The following is a 6,996-nucleotide window of genomic DNA, read 5'->3' as shown; positions in this document are numbered from 1 at the left end:
CAGAAGTCCTCTTACTTCAGAATCAGCCCCTATCACAGCTCTCTCACTTTGCTTGAAACTGTGCAAACTCTACATGTGAAGTACATGCTTGCTATAAACACCTCTCCCACAGCAGACCTCAGATAAAAGCAGCAAGCAGCAAGGATGGCCAACCAGAGGCACGTGGAGTAAAAGTGATGTGCCCTTTGTGGCAGGTGGAGGATGGCGAGGTGCAAGGACCGCAGCTGCACCCCGTGCCTGGCTGCAGGGGGGAGGGCAGTGAATTGAACCACAGACAGACAGACAGACAGACAGACAGACAGACAGACACCTGCAGAAAAATACAACCCACCGAAACTGCGGAAGGTGTCTAATTAAGCTCCCCTTCCCTGAAAAGCTGTCACTAGGTAAGCAAAACTGTTTAAAACATGTTCATCATTAAAGTGTCCCCGACAGCAGGATGTGGCAGCAGACTCAGCGACAGAAGGGAGAAGAAGAGAGGCATATGGACCCCAGCCCTGTCCCCTGCTGACAAGCTGCCTCGCTGCAAGCCCCCTTTTCACTGTCGTCCGTGCGTGCAGCAGATTGCAATGGCCTAACTTTCCCATCTGTATCCCAGGCCTGTGCCCCCCAACAATGTGGCAGCCATGCAGTTTTCATCAGGCAGGGAGCAGGGGAGGGGGAGGCTGTGGGCAGGGGAGGGTGGGAGGTGAAGGGAGAGATATTAACCACCAATAATCACAAGGCTATCCATAATGCATTGTCTCCATGAGATTACATGGTATATTTCCAGTGGGGATTAGCCCATCCATCACAGCCCTTTATTGGCCCTTTTTTTGTTGTATAAAGCCCAAACACTGTCGTAAAATTCTAAACCGCTTAATTGCTGTGCTGTAAAAATTTGCATATCAGAGATATGTCATTCCTTCGTTAAATGGCACTAGACATTTTTTACAAGGTCCCAACAATCACAGGAGAGCACCCCAGCAAAAGGTCACCTCTTGGCATTATGCAAAGTTCTCAGCTGAATTCTAATCTGCAGCAATTATTTGGCTTGAATGTATTGCAACTTAATGGATTTTGATTTTCTGTGATTCAAACTCCCCGGGCTCAGAGAGCCCTTGCTTCATCTGATCAGACAAGGTAAGCAATGCGATGTTGACAGTATGGTCTCTGCTTCTGTAAGGCCTGCAAAAAGATAAAAGATATCTTCCTAAAAGATATCTTCCTAAGCCAAATTGTGAACCTTGGTGCAAACTTCCCATGATGGGCATATGTCTTGATTTCATACATTAATAGCCAGTAGAGAGTACTACAGTCATCACATTGCCACTTCAAGTATTCATCATCAAAAAGAACATGAAGTTAGATGTCTATGTATGTGTACTAACAAAAAGGATAATTATAGTAACGAGCAGCTTTTAACCCATGGATCTGAAGGATTCTTTATAAAAGAAAGAACATGTCATTGTCCTGAGTCTGTACCTTCAAAAACCGGCTTTGAAGAGCTGGTTTGAAGCCAGGGGCACCCTGCAGACCCCAGCAGTGAGCACTGCTCTCAGCAGCCCCAGCAGTTCTCCTCTGCTTGCCAAGGACTTCCTCCCATCTGCTTGCCAAGGACTGAAAGTACCAGTAATTTAACATGTGATTGGGTCTTTATTCCATGTCTTCTCCATTAACTGCTGTAGAGGTTCTCCAGATGTGCTTCCAATCCACATAGCAATTATTTTATTTTTTTCAGTATTTTACGAGTATGTTTAATCCAGACCATTTCACCCCATCTAGCACATTACAAAATGTTACGTAACAGGAGGAGTACAGGTCAAATACTTTTCTCATGAAACAGAGTCTAGAAGCTGTATCTTTTTCCTGTGTAATAGCAAGAAGTATGGTTTCTCATCTTGCCAGGGATGTGTGAAAAAGGAGGTGAGTGTAGCAGTCTAAAAGGATTTTAAAAGTCCCATAGAGATCTGGGGGTCAAAGTCTGTCTTTCAGTTTCTGGTATAACAGGAGAGCCCTTTGAAAGCTCTGATATAAAATTAGGAGGGAATGAGGAGAAATTCTGGGCTGCGTGTACCTGGTACCTTGGCTTGTGTTGGCCTGTCCTGAAATAGTGTGAGTTAGCTTTGAAAACTGTTCAACATACAAGAGATGCCCATTTATAGTCAGGACCCAAAACAGACTGAGTATTCTTTAATTATCCACTCTTTTTCTCTTTCCCCAAACTCTGTCCCTACCCACAATCATTGATACCTCTACATGGGATACAAACTTACCTGTCTCTGCATGTCTGAGGCATTGTCATTGCTCATCATCTCCATGTGGTCAGATGCAGCCTATAAATGTGTTTTTGGATGTGGGTAAGGGAGATACATCCTCCTCCAAGGGATTGCCACACTCGTTTTTCATAGTGACTGAACATTTCTTCCAAGAAGGAAGGAAGCACCTCCAAGAATCACCAGCATGGTGTTAGCACTGATGTGTCTTACACCTGAGAGGGAAAATGGCAGGTGTGCCACAAACACAGTGCTAAGGTAGCACACACTTTCACACTTTTGAAGGCTTGCCTGTACATTCTAGGAGTTCAAACTTCGTCTCTTTTTCCAAGTGAAGTAGAGATAAGAGGGAGAGGAGAAGCTGGCCAACAAGAACTTTTACCTCCTGCCTGTGTGCCCGTGTAAGAACCTGCTTAAGACACACCAGCCTTTTGAACCTCCCTCAGTGTGTGCAGACCTATTCCCTGGACATAATTAATATCTTATGAATATTATTGCCCCAGGAGAAGTGGATGAGCAAGACTGTGTGCCACAAAACCTGAATCTACTGCAGAAGCTCACATGCCTTCCTCAGCAGAAAGCAAGAGGCAGAGCTAAAGCACTGCAGGTACAGGATCAAAGCAGTTGCTTTCCTTCAAGGCATCTTGCTTATCTTTGTAACCCAGACCCACAACTCCAGGAATCTGGCAATATATTTCATCACCTCAAGATTTCTTCCAACACTCCTGTTTCAGTGAGTAATTTATGCTTTATGATATCTATTTTACATGTTATTTTCCCAAACATTTTTCTTCCTACCAATAAGTACATTTTTCAGGTGTGTATCTTTTACTCATGCTGTTAGCATTCATATTTAAAATCAACCTTACATTGTATTTAATGATCACATTATGGTGGTATTATTACTATTATTATTGTTATTATTATTATTATTATTATTATTGTATTTTAGTCTGGCAGGTGGTTTACTAACCAGAAATAATTCTAACAAGCAACCCAAACATTCCAACACAACAAAAACATCTTATCTTTGTTTTAGTTTTTTTAATTAACAACTAACATCAATGCAAACGTCTTGTCCTACATGTGAACTCAGCCATGGTGCCTTCACTTTTTTCTGAGTTCTTAAGTAGGCCTTCTACAAAGTAGCCCCAAGTACCTTTGCTAAAAAACGACCTCAACCTCTGTTCTCATGCTGATAAAACCCTCACCCCTCTGTAGTATTAATGCAACTGCTGGTATGGCTGCAGATCTGCAAAATCAGCCATGCAGGAAGAAAACCCTCCAAAAAAATGTTAAACCAGATTATTTCAGGTGGACAATTCACAGCGGTTGCCTGGAATCTCTCTAACCAGCTTATTTTGCATCCACGAGCCTGCCCCTCTTTCCCACCACTGCCTCTGCTTTACAGAAGGAGGAGCAAAATCTGATCCATCCGAGGTTTTCCAGCATTGCAGTGACTGAGCTGGAAACAGGTCTGGAGTCCTGGATCACAGCACCACACATGATCCCAAGGTCCATTTCCTCCCTTCCTCCTCTTTCACCCTCCAAAGGCTTCCAACAATCAGGAGCAACTCTCCAATATCATATGGACAGTCTGCAGAACTCAGTGGGCACTAGAGTGGGGTCTTCAAAGAGCAGAACTGGAGGCTGCCTTGCCAGCTGCCCTCTCTGCAGATGTCATCAGCCACTGACATTTATATCTGCCTTGGAAATAGATTTGTCACACAGACCATCTCCCAGTCCATCTTCTGCTTCTCTCTCTCTTACATATTCTATCCATACCAGACCCAGAAGAGCATTCCTGCTGCCTTCAGTGAGGTTTGAGATGGAACTAAATAGTCTCCAAGTGCAATTTATTTTACCTTTATTGAGCATTATTAATGTTTCTGTTAGAATGGAACAAATTATATAATAATGTGTCCTTTTCTCCTGCTTGATTCATTGTTTCAAATTACCCAGACAATAATTTATGTGAATTATCCTGCAATTAATTAGCCATGAGTTTCTTGAAAATACCCTCTGAACAGCATCTGAGCTCCCTTGATTGATTCCAAAGGTCTGTTTTACACCTGGGAGTGGGGCCAGATCTGATACCTGCAAATTTAAGGGAATGTCTGCATAAGAATACAGGCTATTTCCATTAAATTAGTATACAGTCCTATTTAAGTTTTTTACTTTGTTCTCCAAATGTTGGAGTAAATGTAAATGTTGGAGGTGTTTTCTGTGGTTTAGCATAGCTCTGCTTCTAACTGAATTAAGGTAAATTGTTACAATTAAGGTCACATCAAAATAATTCCCCTGTAATGGGGAATAATAATTTCACTCGGTTTCACCTAAATCAGTGGAAAACTGCAGCTTTCATTTAGCCAACACTTCCAGTAAAGAAGCATTTTGAACCAGTTTTCTGATGGGGTAGTTCCATTTTGTGTCCTCAGCATCTGTTTCCGATGCCTTTTGTTAATTTATTTTAATAATAATTTGATATTTTGCATTTGTACCAAAATCTTTTGAACCCTATGAAGAGGTTTCCTTGACATACGTGATATCTGCAAAGATTTAAATGAGAGTGAAGTCTCTTGTTTGATTGGAATACAGCTGATAGAAGTTGCCTCCACGTTGCCAATTGCAGATGCAGTCCTATTTGCAGCACCTGAGATGCAAGGTACCAGGTGGGGCAGCGTGGCTGACAGGAATGGCTGGAGAACCACTTGATGATGCAGGATATTCTTCCAGAGGCTTCATATTAATTTGTATTAATTCGTATAAATAATGAACAGATCTGTGCTCATTACATTTTAATTAGTTCCTAGTAAATTTGCCTTAATAAGCCCTTTTTAAAGAAATAAAGTAACTGTCAAATTAAATGCATCTTGAATAAATATGTGGCAATGGAAAACAGCCCTTTCTCAATTTCCTGGGTCTATAAACATTAAAACACTTATAAATGCATTTACATGTAGATACAAGACTTAATAAAACCTTTGAGGATACCATTCATCCCTTTTGCAAAAACATATTCCAGTTATCATTAACCTTGCAATTAAAATCCTTTTAAAAGCACTAATGGAAGGTTTCACCACCGTAACTTTGTCATCTTAAAAGCTACTTGTTTAATGCATAACTATTGGAAGTGCAGGAGAGTGGGTGGGTCAAACATTCCAGGCAAGGCTTCTCATCGCACAAGTGAGTAGGAGTCAAGAGCTAAGAGGCCAGGAAAATACAAAATCCTAGAATACACTAACAGAAAAAGCAGCAGGTTACAGGCACTGCTACCTCAACAGCAGCACTCCCCAGCAAAGCCTATTAACACTTCATACTGCAAAGGCGGTATTTTCTGCTCCCTCCCCTGGCCTTTCAGTGAAAAGGTCTTGCCACAGTGAGCTAGGGCACTTTCACCAATAATTAACTGGAAGCGAGTTCATTAGGTAAAACAAAGGGTAAGCAGGCATTGGAATGTCAGGCCTGCCTTACGTATGGAAAACGAAGCCACTCCATAATCCATTGAAGCACAGGATGGGGTAAAGGCTCACATATTAGACCAGTCACCAAGGTGTAGAAATATAATAATAAAGTTCCACAACTGTCTTATTAGCATACTAGATTTGATTTGGCTCCATTATATTTCATCAAATAGTTTACAAAAAAAAGCACCTCACATAAAACATCATCATAATTGTAATCATATATTTGGCGATTTAACGTGTACACCATAATGTACCATTAGTTACACAAATAACTAATAATTTGCTAATGACAATATTATGTTAAGTCAGTTTAGGGGCAATTAAAGTGAGTGATATTTACATATGCCTAATGAATCACAGTCGATGGCAGATTAAGAGATTCTAATGAATATTCATCCAGACATTCGCAACCAGCTTCACAGTTTATAAACTGAATTATGGTTGATTTGCCCTTTTAAAAATGAATATGTGAGTATCTTCTGCATGGGAGGAATGAACAATTGGGGCTGATTGTAAAATTTTTTTAAGCAATGTACTGGTCAGGACACAAAACATTTTTATGCACTCTCATACCCTTGGCTTCTCAGCTCTTTTTATATTACATATCAACATTGATGAACTATCTCCATTTTCATTCCAACCCATGACATGAAATACAGAAAATGCTTTGCGTTGAATTAAATGCAATAGAAGTTTTATGCAGACTCACTAAGGAAATAATTACACAGGTAGCCTGCTTTCCCCAAGCAGAGTAAACAAACTCTCTCTGCCATACACTAACAACATTCTGCTTTTAAAGGCAGCCTTTATGCATGCTCACTTGAGTGACTGACCACAGTATAATTCATTTAGAAAGAAGCTTCTCATAGGATGAAACTAGAGTTACTTTGACACATCCTGCTCCAGAAGTTTCTGCTACTATTTGTATCAACAACATAGGTATCGGTAACAATAAGTGCCAAGAGCCTTAGATACAATTTTATGGTTTGGCTATCAGATTTCAAAGTGAGCTCAAAGAGATGCGAAGCATTTCAAGTCCATTTCAAGTCCAGAATTTTCCTTGGAAGCCCCTGTGAAGTGCTTGTGTGATTCTGAAGTAGCCCTTCATAAGGCTCGTCCTTGTGACACAGAATCACAGGATGGGTCAGGGTGGAAGGGACCACAGTGGGTCGTCTGTTCCAGCCCCTCCACTCAAGCGGGGTTACCCTGGAGCACATTGCAGAGGTTTATATCCAAATTACCCTGTGTTCAGTAGAAGTTCAACTGCAGCTGGG

Source organism: Cinclus cinclus, chromosome 3, assembly GCF_963662255.1.
Source record: "Cinclus cinclus chromosome 3, bCinCin1.1, whole genome shotgun sequence".
Lineage (NCBI taxonomy): Eukaryota > Metazoa > Chordata > Aves > Passeriformes > Cinclidae > Cinclus > Cinclus cinclus.
The sequence above is the reverse complement of the archived record's forward strand: the minus strand, read 5'-3'. Positions refer to the sequence as shown.